The sequence below is a fragment of the Hordeum vulgare genome, chromosome 1H (assembly GCF_904849725.1).
Source record: "Hordeum vulgare subsp. vulgare chromosome 1H, MorexV3_pseudomolecules_assembly, whole genome shotgun sequence".
Classification (NCBI taxonomy): Eukaryota; Viridiplantae; Streptophyta; class Magnoliopsida; order Poales; family Poaceae; genus Hordeum; species Hordeum vulgare.
This window is the reverse complement of record NC_058518.1, coordinates 470,972,044-470,987,140: the sequence shown is the minus strand read 5'-3', so window position 1 is coordinate 470,987,140 and position 15,097 is coordinate 470,972,044. Positions and strand designations below refer to the sequence as shown.

Below are 15,097 nucleotides of genomic sequence, written 5' to 3'. Positions count from 1 at the left end.
TTGATGAGCCAATTCCCAACTTGGTACCAAGGGTGTCAGTTTGGAATTCAGATTTAATTTCTAAAGTTATCAAGAAGGACAGGAAGGCCCCGGGAGAATACGACAATTTGAGGGTAACCTCATTTCCTTTTCTTTTTCTATTACACTTTTTTCCATGTGCAAATGCAATCCTTTTTTGTTTGTAAGGACCTATGTTTTTTCTGAAGAAACCTGATGTACTCTACTGTATGAGGCAACTGAATTTGAAAGAGCAAGCAAGTTAATAAGATTTTCTGGGCAACTACTTTACACATATTTTTAAGTACTTTTCAGTTTTAGTTTGAACTTGTGTTTTTATGACAGTAATTGCACATGTTTTGTACTACTTTTTGAAATTAATAGTAGGCAAACGACAGATAGTTTAACAATTCAGCATTTTGTATGTTTAACATCAGCTAGTTTCTCTTGCAACAGAAGCAATTTACGCACTGAAAACTAGCAAACTACATACATTTTTCTACAACTCTAACACCTACTGAATCTTAACTATCCATTATTTTTAGGAGGCATCAAGAAATCTGATAGTGGATGCAGGAAAATTCATACAATTAGAATTACCATTTTTTTCTTTTGAAGTATGCATCTGCCACATTTTGTTGTCACTCATTTTTTCCTCTTTTGATAACAAAAACACCAGCTTAAGACTGAGTTTTCACGGTGTGCGGATGATAGCTTGTTTGGAAGCATGGATCACATCACCAAATTTGTTGCCACAAGATTGCCCGAGTCATATGACAAAACAGTAAGTCAACCGATGCATGTTCCTTTTCCTGTAATAGTGATTCTCTTTTGTTGACCATCTTTTTTTACTTGATCCATTTTTTGATATCCTCAACAGATGGTTATTCTTATAATGGTTTTTATTGTCCACTTTTTATGTTTCGCAGAAGCAAAAGAAGCTCACAGGGATGGTGCACGAAATGTGTTATGTAATTTCACATGCAGTTGGAAAACTCGTGACTGGGTTTGGGAGGATGGATGATGATGAATGGGGGGCAAGGACAACAGATCCTGATGATGTTGAGACAAGCAGGCGACAGTTGAAGAGAAGACGTCAACAAGTACCAGCCGACATAGACAACTTGCCAAGTGACGAAGAGTCTTTTATTTCTGATGATGATTGCAGTGAGGAAGATCATAGTGAAAATGACAAAGTTTCTTAGGACAAAGATAATGACAACATCGAAGAAGATGGCAGTTCGAACAATGATGATGGTGACGAGGTGGGAACAAGTGTTCACATTGGGAGGGAAGTCGAAATTGATGGAAACAAGGACAAAGAAGATGAGGAGGAAGGAAAGGAAGACGATGATGATGATGAAGGTGATGACAACAAAGAAGAGAAGGAAGATGATGAAGGTGATGACAAGAAAGAAGAGAAGGAAGATGATGAAGGTGATGACAATGACGAAGAGAAGGAAGATGATGAAGGCGATGACAATGAAGAACAGAAGGAAGATGATGAGCAGAGGGGTGATGAAGATGATGATGACGGCAATGGAGGCAACGGTGGCTCAGGCGACAACGGTGGCTCAGGCGGCAACGGTGGCTCAGGCGGGACACCGCCCAGTGTTGATGATGAACAATGCACACTACAATTTCTATTTGAAAAGAGGAGACACAACAAGAAGAAAAATTCACTGGATGAGGCAGATAGCATCTGTGTCATAGATCTTGTGATGACAGACCTTAAAACTGCTGCATCCCCAACCCCATGCTTCTCATTGTTTGAAGTGAGAGAAATGTTGGACATTGAAGACATATCCCTTGCACTGGAAGCAAAGAGGATTTTTGAAGAGTTGTTGAGCGCAAAAGATTTGGATCTGCTGTTCACATTCAACCCCGAGGAAATATGCCCAAAGGAGATTCGCCGAAAAGTTATGAGAGAAATTAGTTCTGCACTTGAAGTTGGAGAACCAAAGCAAGTTGGTCACAACCAAGTTCCACTGCCTCCATTGCCTCAGAAGAAGAAGAAAAGTGTCAGCTTCATATTAGAGCCAATTGTGATGAATGAAACAGGAGGGGATCCACAAACATTTGTTCTGAAAATAGCAAATATGGCCAATGTGGGAAGGCAAGGCAGCCAACCATGAAAAAATCTGGGGCTTCTCAGTAGCAATACGAAGCAATAAGTGAAGTAAAAGAGGCAAGTAATGGAATTGACGAAACACAACTACTAAACAATATGCTACCAAGCTCAGTATCTCCAGGGTTAGGCTCAAAGCAGACTGGTAAACAGGCAAGTTGCACACAAGTTATGCCAACTCAGTCCAAGCAGGAGGCAAGTCCAACTGCTTTTCAGCCAAGTCTTGCAGAGGCAACACTTAATGCCACAAGTGTAGAACCAATTCAAGTTAAAAAGGGAGGCAACACTCTGTCAGTTAGTAAAGCAAAACCTGGTGCAACACAACCTCTAGGTGACTTAACTTGCCAAGTGCCTTTTTCGTCTCGAAGAAATGTAAAGCAAGTAGGCAATGCTTTCCAGAGGGGCAAGGTGCAAGATCTCAGGGCATCACCACATGTTGTACTATTAAATGATGCAGGTGAGGAAAAGGAGAAAGAGAACATCCTTCCGGCAGTGTCATGTATGGAGATCAAAAGGGAGCAAGACAAAATCGTTGAAACCACGACAAATATTTCAGAACAAAAGTTGCTAACAGACCTAGGGAAATTGCCTGTATGTTCAACTGCAGATGCCAAACATAAAGCCAAAAGTGTCTCAGAAGTAGTACAAGAAAGTAGCCAGGAGAACCTTTTCATTTATCTGATGTGGAGGACCGGTTCCAGAAGTTCATTTCTCTTAGTGGGAATTCAACAAATGCACTAGAAGTCAATGTTCTAGATGTTAGTGAGCTCTTAGCAAGGTTTGCTCATCCAAACATCAAGAACCCCCAAATCAACCCCACAAAGATAGAACAACAACATCAAAGCAACAGTGAAAGATCAGTTGTATTTTATGGTGAGTACTGCCCAGCACCAAGTTTTGATCTAGGCATTGATGATTTGCCCATAGCATCTGTAGATGACAGAGCACATCAGAGTGAGGGATCTAGCGGATTTGATGACCATGAGTTCAAAGAATTGTCTGTACCTATGCACCCAACTATTGAAATAATCGATGACGATTATGTTTTTGACCATGAAGGCATAGATGAACCGTGTGCAGAAGCAGGCTGTTCAGCTGGGATCATAACTGAGCAAAACATGTATCAAACTCCCCAAAAAAAATTCCAAACAAGGAGAAGTGGGATCAGGCAGCAAGATTTATAGAAGTAGTAGCTCAGGAGAGATGCCCCCACAACGATTTGAGAGAAGGATTATCAAGCTACCTCCTTGCAAGAGGTCCCCATTCATTGACTATAATGAGAAAAAGGTCTATATGTCAAAACCGGAAGCAAATAGATTGTATGCATCGGTTATCTTGCATGGGAGACTTAATGAAGAAGCATCACCAGATGCAGATACTAGGTATAACAATATGCTCATTCCATTTTCCTTGCAAGGTTTTTTGCACAAATGCACTTTTTTAGGCAAGTTAATGCTTTTATGCAGGCAATTCAAACTAATTTTACAAGCAATCCAAATTATATAATATGGCAATTTTTTGTTTAGTTTGAAATGTTTTCTGCATTTTTTTATTTTTCATTTCACCATCCCCTCATTGTTTTTTCTTAGCTGGATGGTGGTAGGCAAATCAGGAAGGATTTTTTAGCTAAATGTCTTTGTTTCATTGCAGCGCAATGGTTATTGAATATGGTGGATACTTTGTCACCGTGAGGGAGCTTGCAAAGTCAATGAAGAAGGAAGGTTTTGTCTGGAGCCATGTAATGGAAGTTGGAATTTAATCTATAATGTTCAACTTGCCACCAGACTCAAAGAAGGTGCTGATGCCGCTCAGGTTCTCGGTAAGAAAAGTTCAATCATTAATCCATCACTAATACATCTAGTTTTGCAATTATTTTCCTTTTTTCTGAATTTCTGCTCATGGTCATCCCCACATTATTCCTGTCACAAGATTTGGCTGCAAAAAATGGAATTGACCAGCAAGGAGCTCATTTCTCATTTCAAGAAATCAAATCACTTGGACCGTCAAGATATGGTAAGTTAAATAAATTTTTTTAGGGTTGTCAACTTGCTTGCACTCATGATATTTTTTCGACTTTGCTTCTATCTATACAAGTTGCTTACATGAGCACACAAAAAAGTTTGCTAACATCCAACATGTGGCATGTTTTTTGCGCGGTAGTACTTTTGCGCGTGTATATCTATTGAACTTGCTTATTTTCACTACTAACCACAGATTTCCTACTTTTCTAACAGATTATGTTCCCGGTTTTAGAGAACATTGACAAGAAAGAGCCAGTTACAGGCAATCATTATTGGATTTTCAATGTGAACATCAGGGATCGACGTTTTGAGGTTCTTGATTCTTGGAGGACGCTTAAGAACAAGAGTCTAGATGTTTGCGCTATGAAAATTATTGCAAGTGTTCGTGTTTTGTGGGAAGAGCACTATGCCAGGTCTCACATCTGTTTGGATGATTTGGACTAATCAACATTGATGTGCCACAACAAGACAACGAGTAAGCATCCAATCACACAGACACTGCTTTTTCAGACCTTGTCAAGTGACACTAGTACATAGAGTAAACCAGCTAACTAGAAAACATAATGTAAATGCATAGGTTCGACTGTGGTATTTTTGCCCTTACAATAGCAAACAGCTGGGATGGAAGGGATGTTCCAAAATTCACTGCCAAGGATGTCCCAAACATCAGGAAACATCTCACCAACTCATGGGTTGACAACGTGCACAACAATGCTCCATGGAAAGCCATCCTCAAGTTAGCAATGGTCAGTTTCTTTTCTTCCCTCACGTGTACTATTCTTTATGTTTTTGTTCTGAAGTTTGCCAGTTTTTTTAAAGATTACTGCATCAGGAAATGCTTTTGAATTTTTTTCATCGTGGGATTGAATTCTTTTGGACCGGGGGGAGTTGCTTGTATAAGTAAATTTGACCAGGCAACTCAAATGTCATATCCAAACATCCATAACTATATTTGTGAGGCAAACTAATAATAAACACGATAAAAGAAAATTAATATCATCATTAAATAAGCAGAAGATTACTGATCTTCAGCATTACAGATTTTTTGCATGTAATTTTATGGACCATCAAGGTGAGTTGCCTGTATTCATTGTTTTGCTAGGCAATACATAGCATAGCAACAGGCAACTCACATTCCATCAACATGCAAAATAAACTACAATGTGAGGCACGATAGTCACAAAAACCATAAAACAGAATCCCATAGTATTACCATTACACAAGCAGTTTTAGGATATTCAAACATATAAAACTTCAAAATTCTAGGGGAAAAAAGTAGGAAGTTGACAATGCAATTTTTTTCCAACCATCCGTTCTTTGTGTGTACATCACACCAGTCTGGTCTTGCACTGTGCACCAGTGTGGTTAACAGACCCACAATAGCTGCACTTGTTTTTCCTCTTCGGGTGCAGCTCAAGTGCTGATTCAATTCTTTTTAACTTTGCCCTACCTTTTGTAGTTGATCTTGGAGGGTCTCTAGGAATTGTAGGGTCAGGTGTGGCAGTAGTTTTCCCAAAATGTGGTTCAACCATGGAAGCACCTTGCGCGGCCGCAACAGTTGCATGTAGTGATGCTATATTGAGTGGCGGGTGTTCATGTCTAGCAGGAGGTTGCCCAATGGTAGTTGAAAATGTGCTGCCACTTTCTTCTTGCATTGTAAAAGAACCGAGACGCTGTCCATACCCACCATCAACTGATGCTGACGCTCTAGGCGATTGTTCAACTACAGCACTAGTCACATACATTGTGTTTGCTGCGTTAGGGCCCTGGTTTGGTTGTACATCCCCCATAGCTTGTGATGCAGGCTAGTTTGTTGGTCTAGGACCCATATGTGGTGGAACAGGGCCTCTCACTAGTGATGCGTCCCCAAATATTTGTGGCACAACCCCTCTTAGTGTATGCACAATCCTTGGCCTTGGCACTGGCGCTGGAGGCCCCCTGGGCATGTTGCAGTCCTACTGTTTGATTGTTGTTGTCCACCTTCACTGATAGAGTTACCGGGTTGCACTGCTGCTTTTTTCCTCCCTGCTGCAGAAGTAGGTTTCTGCTGCCTACAAACAGAAGGACCTTCTTTAGGTCCATCAACATCCAACACATGTCCTCTTTTTGCCCGAGTATTACTAGGTGGTGGTGCAGAACCACCAACTAATGCTTCAGGACTACCAGTGGGCCCAACGGGAGGTACTGCCGGCTTCTTCTTCCTTGACATGTTGAGATTTCGGATCTCATGACGTGCCCCGTGCATGTGCTTCTTCACAATATCTGTTGGAGCATCTGATACACTGGCAACCGGAGCAAGACTACCAAAATCCATCACCAAATTTGCATGCCTTAGTTCTTTCTTGGTTTGTGCTGGCAACTCATCGGGTTTATCCTTGACAGCGGGGGGTGCATCAGAAATTACTAAAGGTGTCCATCTTCTAAGTATGTACTGCGCTGGGATTTCATCAACACCAAGTTGGTTGAAAACTTTCAAGATATGGCAGCATAGCATGCCGTCCCGCTCAATCTTGCAGCAGTCACATCTGTAGTCTCCATCACCAGCTTCTACTGTGACAAAATAGCTCCTACAACCATATTTAGCAACCCACTCTCGATTTGGGTAAACATCATACAAGTTTTCACCATGTGGTCGCACGTTGTACCTCGCAGTCAACTGAAACTCATCACGGAACTTCTCATACAAGTCCCTAGTATAGGAATCATATGCCTGCTTCTCAATGGGGTAAGACGACCACATTTCAGTCTCCAAGTGTCCTATCGTGTAATCTTTTGAACCCTCTCGGACTAGTATGTGTGTTTGGATTTTCTGATATTGCTTCACGAAGTTGAAAATTGACTTGTGTGGGTTCACATATCGCTTAAGGACGGCGTTGAACCCCTCACTATGTTGAGTTGACTGCAAGAAAGGGAAGAACCGGTGCTTGAAGTAACAGGGCACCCATGTTTCTCGGTATTTGTATAAAGTCTCGAAGTGGGAGTCAATCATAGCCTCATACTTCAACATCATCTCAGCCCATCCCGCCTCAAATTTCTCTAGCGTCAAGGTAAAGTCAACACAATTGTTGAAATCTTTGGACAATCCAGGGTTTCGCCCCAACAATGCTCCAAGTTTTTCTTGTGCCTTTTTCATAATGTGCCATCGACAACAGCGGTGCACACTTGTAGGGAAGATTCTTTTAATTGATTGTACCATTGCGATGTCTTGGTTGGTTATGATGTTGGTGGGTGCTACATCATGCATTGCCTCAAGGAAGGTCTGGAATAGCCAATAAAAGCTTGACGCCAACTCTTGCCTAACAAAACCACAACCCAACATGAATGACTGCCCATGCCTATTAATTCCAATGAATGGCGCAAAGGGCATGTTGTACATGTTAGTCATATATGTTGTGTCAAAGGAGATGCACTCATGATAAGATTCCATGTAAGCCTTCCTTGATGCACCATCGACCCAGAAAATATTTTCAACCCTGTCCTCCTCATCATACTTTATCTTGTAAAAAAATCTGGATCTTCTTTCTGCTGATCTTTAAAGTATGCAACTGTCTCTATCATATCCCCTTCTTTTGTAGCATCCTGGTTCAAGACCGTCTTGAGGTTTGTAATGTGCTTAGTTGTATAAGGGACAATGAGTTCCGTCCCATAGAATTCTGACATGATGTGCATCATACGACCTGCCACCATCAAGTGACAATAGTGGTTAACCATTTTTTACACAAAAATAGTATCAAGAACAATTTCTATTTCTTAGATGAAGGCAAATCTAATGCACAGTGTAGGTAAATCACAGAAGCTATACAACCAACTACGACAAAAATGTATCACGCAATACACGAGCAAACTACACACAATAGTTATATGTTTCAAGCAAGTCAGACAGGAGTTGGAAGCAAGAAACACAAAATTTGTTACTTGCTACTTGCAACTACAATCAGAACAATCATAGGTAAGTCTAGATGCACATCAAATTTGTTTTACTGACAATAATCAGGCAAGTAGAAACTCCCAATCGAGCACAAACCGATAAGCGTTATGCAAGTTCAGCAACCAGAGTGTTAAACAAATCATGCATTATCATGCCCAGTTGCAAGCAAGTTCTTTGTTATTATCAAGCAAATAAGGCATATGTTTTCAAGCAAGTCAGACAGGGAGTTGTAAGCAAGAAACAAAAAAAATTAGGCATCTCCAGGGTGTCAAAGTTTTAACCATGTGTTAATGTTGGTGCTCGTTGTAGGGGGCTAGGGGTGTTGTTTAAACCTGTAGTCAAATTGCAGTTATGAAGATGTGTAAGGAATGCCTTTTCTTCTGCTGGGATCCCTTGGTGTGATCGTAGATACTTAGTCAAAGATGGCTTGTCAACCAATGGATGGTTGTGCTTGCCAACAAAGTGGATCACTTCCCATCTGCCATCAATTAGTTTCACAACCATCTTAGCTTTGCAACCAGTTTGCAATATTGTATCTCTCTTCCGCTTCTTGGTCGTCTTTTTGGTTTTACTATCATCATTAAGAAAGACAATATCCTCATCTTGATCATCATCTTCTGTTTCGTCAACAATTTCATCTAGCATAGGAATCTTTTCTGCCCCTCCGTCGTCGACCTTAGGCTTTCGAAACTTGTTGCAAACAAACTACTGCTTTATCAGCTCTCCAGTTTTTGCAGCTTTCCTTGAAGTATTCATTTTTATTGAAAAGCCAATCTGCAATGAATAAGAATTTTAGTGGTTTTTTGCGCCTTCCAAAGTGTCGAGCCTCATGCCCACATGAGGCTCCTTTGGTTGTGACCAAGCTTCATCATCATTTTCATCACCGAACCCATTAGCGATAGTCCCACCAGTATTGCTTGGTGCACCTGTGCCATCAAGGGTATGTCCATCACTCTCAGAAGCTACTGTTGCACGTATTTGTGTATTACCTGGAGCAGCCATCACTAGACTTGAGTGCCCATCTGTAAAAATTCCTTCTGCAGCAGCAACACTGACTTTCTGAATCATAGGAGGATTAGGTGATTCCGCAACAAACTCTGTATTTCCAGCAGCATGTTCTGTACAGTACACAGGATCACCATTATTTTCATCGGGTTCCTCATTCAGGTCAATCATCGTCAACCTGATCATTTTTCAACATAAAAAAAGATGAAGCTAGTTAGCTCAACGACGCAACCAACTATTCATCATCAAATAGATGAAGCAAGCTAGCTCAATGAAGCAAGCAAGTAGCACACTTAATACAAGCAAGCAAGCAGCACACTTAATACAAGCAAGCTGTTGCCTTCGTTTTCGCAGCTCATTAACTGAAGACAATGTACTAACTGTCTTCTCTAGCACATCCCACAAGTTCAGTTCAGTGAAGCAAACACTTGATCAGTTGACTTGTCATTCCTAGCCTCAACTTTCTCCTTTCCTTTCTACAAGCAAGCAAATAAAACAGCACCCCAAGACCACCATAATCAGAGCAATAGAATAGCTTCAGTTTTTTGTATAGTAGTTCTTACAAGAATAGCTTCAGTTTTTTGCATCAGTTTTTTTCCTCATAGTGAAACTATTCTTGCTCAAAAAGTACTAGAAATTTGCCTTACTAAAATCTTTGGATTACCATGTTTTCCAGCACTAATCAGGTGGTTAACAGGAGAAGCAGGGAAGCATTCAGGAAAGCAGGAGAGATGCTGCAAACCAAAGAGATGGTGGATCCAACATGTTGGATGGGAAAGAGAAGCCTGCAATCTAGAACACAACTGATTGTGGATGCATGATATGTCTCCATCGTATCTACTTTTCCAAACTCTTTTGCCCTTGTTTTGGACTCTAATTTGCATGATTTGAATGGAACTAACCTGGACTGACGTTGTTTTCAGCAGAATTGCCTTGGTGTTATTTTTGTGCAGAAATCAAAGTTCTCCAAACGTCCTGAAAATTTACGGGGAGCATTTTTGGAAAATATGAAAAATACCTGCGCCAAGATCCACCTGAGGGGGTGGGCCAGTGTGCCACAAGCCCGGCCTCCGCCACCCCCTGGTGGCGGTGGGCAAGCTTGTAGGGCCCACACGGCTCTGCTGGCCCCAACCTCAGCTCTATAAGTTCACTTTCGTCCCAGAAAAAATAAAAAAGAGAATATTTTGTCGCGTTTGCGATACGGAGGCGCCGCCACAACCGTTCTTCATCTGGAGGCCAGATCTGGAGTCCGTTTTGGGCTCCGGAGAGGGGAAATCATCGCCATCGTCATCATCAACCTTCTTCTCTCTCCAATTCCATGAAGCTCTTCGTCGTTCGTGAGTAATCTATTCGTAGGCTCGCTGGGCGGTGATGAGTAGGATGAGATCTATCATGTAATCGAGTTAGTTTTGACGGGGATTGATCCCTAGTATCCACTATGTTCTGAGATTGATGTTGCTACTACTTTGCCATGCTTAATGCTTGTCACTAGGGCCCGAGTGCCATGATTTCAGATCTGAAATTATTATGTTGTCACCAATATATGTGTGTTTTAGATCCGATCTTGCAAGTTGTAGTTACCTACTATGTGTTATGATCCGGCAACCCTAGAGTGACAATAACCGGAACCACTCCCGATGATGACCATAGTTTGAGGAGTTCATGTGTTCACCAAGTGCTAATGCGTTGGTCCGGTTCTTTATTAAAAGGAGAACCTTAATATCTCGTAGTTTCCTTTTGGACCCCGCTGCCATGGGAGGGATGGACAATAGATGTCATGCAAGTTCTTTTCCCTAAGTACGTATGACGACACACGAAATGCATGCCTACATCACATTGACGAACGGGATCTAGCCACATATCTCTCCGTGTTATAACGGTTGCATGATGAATATCATCCAAACAAATCACCGTCCCATTGCCTACGAGTTTGTCCTACTGCTGCTGTTACTTGTCTTGCTCTGCTGTTACTACTGTTGCTGCTGCTGTTACTTGTCTTGCTCGGCTGCTGTTACTTGTCTTGCTCTGCTGCTACTGTTGCTACTACTGTCGCTTGCTACTGTTGCTACTTGCTACTGGTGTCACTACTGCTGTTCCTTGCCACTGCCGTTACTCGTTACACCACTGCTACCTGCTACAATCTTGATTCGCTCGACGTTGACGGGAATAGACAATTTCCATCAACGGGCAACTTGGCGCCATTGATACGACAGTTAGGAATAGTCTGCCGTCAACAGATCGTTTCTGACACCGTTCTTATCATACTACTTTGTTGTTACTACTTTGCTTGCAGATACTAATCTTTCAGGTGTGGTTGAGTCTGACAAATTCAGCTGCTAATACTCGAGAGTATTCTCTCACCTCCTGTTTGGCGATCAACAAATTTGGGTCGAATACTCTACCCTCGAAAATTGCTGCAAACCCACGCGCTGGTGGGCCGTCAACAACATTTTTCTAGTTTCATTGCTGGGGAGTGCTAGTAGCATTCTTCTGGTGCCATTGCAAGGGAAGGTTTGTTGTCACAGAATCAACATTCGTCTAGCTATTGCGAGAGAGTGCCAGTCAATGCATAAGGGGGGGAAGGTGAGAACATCTGATGGCTTTTACCTCTGTGATTCTTCACCCTTCTATTCTAAACTGCTTTTTCTTTTTTGCTATGCAATTCCTCTGATTTGTGTTGCTTGTTTTGCTTGGTGAAGTTTCAGATCTGGGATGGGGAAACTGCCCCCTTGTTTGCTTGCTGGAGAAGAAGATGGGGAGGGAGAATCTGCGTGTAGATGTGGAGGGAGAAGAAGATGCGTAGGGAAGATGTGCTTTTGGAAGAAAAGTAGTGTAGGGACTACCTTTTGGGAGAAAAGTTTGTGGACCAGCGTGGTTTTTGCTGGGGCTTTGGTGAACCAGCTGTGTTGCGCTCGGGACCAGCCGGACCAGCCCTTTCCTTCCTTTTTATATGTGTGGGGACAAAAACTTACCTAGACGCGTCTTTTTTTGTTGGAAAACCCGCTATGGGCTTGTGCATTATCATCGCTCGTGAATGTACTCTTTTTTTTTCCTCAGAAAGGCCCCAAAACCTTGCAGTCCTCTGTTTTTTTTCTTTTACGTGTGAGTTGTAATCCTCTATGACATGAGAGGCTACTCATACACCCATAGTGGGCTGAAATTTTCCTATTTGTAATTTAAAAAAAAGTATAGGTGGTACCTTGCAAAACTTGGGTCCTTTTTCAGAAAAACGAAGAGTACATCCACCCATGGAGAAACTACACACGTCAATAGACTGTTTTTTTAAAAATGATGAAGTATGTGTAACACGTCAAATTTTAATTTGGAATTTTAAAATTTTATCTATTTATTTTAGAGAGTTATTGAAATTTTTATAGAAACCTCTTTTGAAATCTTTTGGAAACTCTATCTTCAGAAAAATTCTTATGAGATTTCTTGACATCACTTCTGATTTGACAAGAGTTTCTACATAATTCTTGCATGACAGAAATTTCATTGTGAGAATTTTCATCTCTTATTTTATTCAAAATTTATAAATGGGTTTACATTCAAATTTTACTCTCTAAAATTCTCCCCTCTCCCTATTTCAAAGTTTTCATTCCAAATGACCGTCATCTGTCCTCAGGATATCTTTTAGAACAATTTCACAAAATTTTGGAAATATTTATTATTTTTATCTATTTTAAAATGACTAGGAATTTTCTGTAATCATTTTTGGATCCCAAAAATTTGCAAAGGAACATACAGTTTTCCTTAACTTCTCACCCCAAGTAAGCTATCCATGATAGCCCTAGGTACCCTCAACCTAGTTCACCAAAAACTTCCTCTTTTGCAGTTCAGAAGTTTCAAAATCTGTTTGACTCAAGCTTAGACCAGATTTGATATTTTTGATAAAAACCCATCTTCTCCAACCGCCGAAAATCTGAATTAATTCATGTAGTCTCTAGAGCCAATGAGAACCCCCCCACCCCACCCCAAAAAAGAAAAAAAAATCAGCCCCAAACTCATTTTTCTCATGCCTATTGTATTTCGTCGAATAGGTGGCACGTAAAGTTTCTGTGATTGTCAGATTTCAGTGACAATCTCGCGAGTGCATGCCTTGGCCGCTTGCTCACTGTGCTCGCTTCTTTTCGAGGGCGCCGAACAGTGTCTTAGCCGATTGTGGTCGTCGGGGATGAGCTCTCCTGTCGGCGCATACCTCAACCGCGGCGTCAGCAACGTCCGTTTCGGCCACTAGAGATCCCCTCTGCAAATCAACACTGCCCAGCACCACCCAAGCCACCAGGAGCCCCCGCGTATCCGTCCCCCACCCTACGCGCTTTGCAGCATCGTCGTCGTGGCGTGAGCGGCAAAGAGCGCGCCATCTGCAGCCACCACGCCCGTGAGCGCCATTCCGTCGAGCGGCAACGTTACCATGGAATAAAGCTAGGTTAGTGGTCAAATGGAACACCCTGGAGTTGCTACAGTTGTCCCGGCCGCCGTAAGCTCTTACAGATCCTCTGGCTCACCATGATTAGCGTCGGAGTTAACCCCATCACTTGCACCTCCTCACCCGCCTATAAATAGAGGACCCCGAGCCACTCCAGCAACCCAGCAGCACTCCACCACATAGCAGAGCCAAGATGACCTCGGGGGTCTTCTTTCCAGCCTCCGGCTGCCCTGATCCGCTTTGGGCTCCGGCAAAATCCACTCTGGTGAGCATGCGTCTGCATCCCTAGCTTGGCCAGTAACCCCCTTGAGCACCCACATCTCTTATCCCCGCTCCAATTCGATGCTTGTAGGTCTTTTCGACGAGATCAACCTGCACCCGAAGCCGCCGTCCACCGGAGTGGAAGTTGTCGTCGACGTGGTGCTCGCCGACGCCCCCTTCCAACACCCACCGTCATGGAGGAACCCTATGAGTGTGCCTGTCCCCTCCTCCCTCTCTAGTTCGTAGTAGACCGTCGCCGACGAGGTCGCGAGCTCTGTGCCGCCGGCGTCAAGATTAAACCTGACAGTTGTGACCCATTGTCAGGAATCTATTCTTTTCGAACCATTTTATGAAAACGCCTTTTTGCGAGAATACGTCTTCCCTTCTAGCTTGTGTAATCTCTGCGAAAACGTTTTCTGCTTTTCCAGTCTGCCCCATGGCCAACATTTTGTTTTTCACACATAAGTCCCTGGTTTTAGTTTCTTTATAACTTTTAAACTAAACATGCTTTTGAGTTGATTATTTTTCTGAAAATTTTATTATGTTGTCTAGTTGTTTGTGATATTTATTTAAAAATATTTTGCGACAAATTTTACATGCACTCGGTATTTACGTTAGAATCCTATATTTGTGTGACCTAGATGTCGAAGAAGGAGACGCTACCGTCAACTTCGACAAGCTAGACTCCGACTTCGTCGACCCAAGCAAGCATGTTTGAACATTTGATGTGATGTTTGCTGACAAGATTGCTTAATGAACTTGCTGCAAGTGAAATTTATAGCATGACGTGTGGTATGTTTTCATGCATGATTAAGCTCATACTTGTGAAATGATGAGAGGTCTTTGGACAGCCTAGTCACGCAGGACGTGATAGGTTGTGTCCTCGTCATGCCGGATGCCTGACAATATGTGAACAAATTAACACCTTCAGTATTGGCATAGATCGAGTCTTGCTAGTGTGTCACCTTACCTTTCGTGCTGCCACAGGCCTTCCCGAAAGGGAATACGTCTTAGTAAGTTGTAATCCCATTTCCATGTGCACAACAAGTAGAGGGGTCAGATGAAGGTTCCATGGCCGTGGAATAATGTCAGTCATCCGGTCAGGTGGCATGGGTGTTTCTGGCCTGGGGCCTAGAGGGGGCACCCCTTAGTAGCACGCAGTATAAATTTGATCCCATGCTATTTGAGGATGTCGGCCTCCATGTCTTATATTTTTTCCTTGGAGGCGTAGTCAAGGTGATTCTAGACCTTGCTGGGTAAAAATGGGTGTGTGCTGGTTTTGTGTGTTTACTTCTAAAATACAATACACGGTATTAGTCCTTGTGACT

The 15,097-nt window shown here is 42.3% G+C and overlaps 1 pseudogene; it reads right to left on the bottom strand.

The window, feature by feature from the left end:
• Positions 1 to 6,037: 6,037 nt before the first annotated feature.
• On the bottom strand, positions 6,038 to 14,880 carry LOC123401033 (annotated as a pseudogene).
• Positions 14,881 to 15,097: the final 217 nt, after the last annotated feature.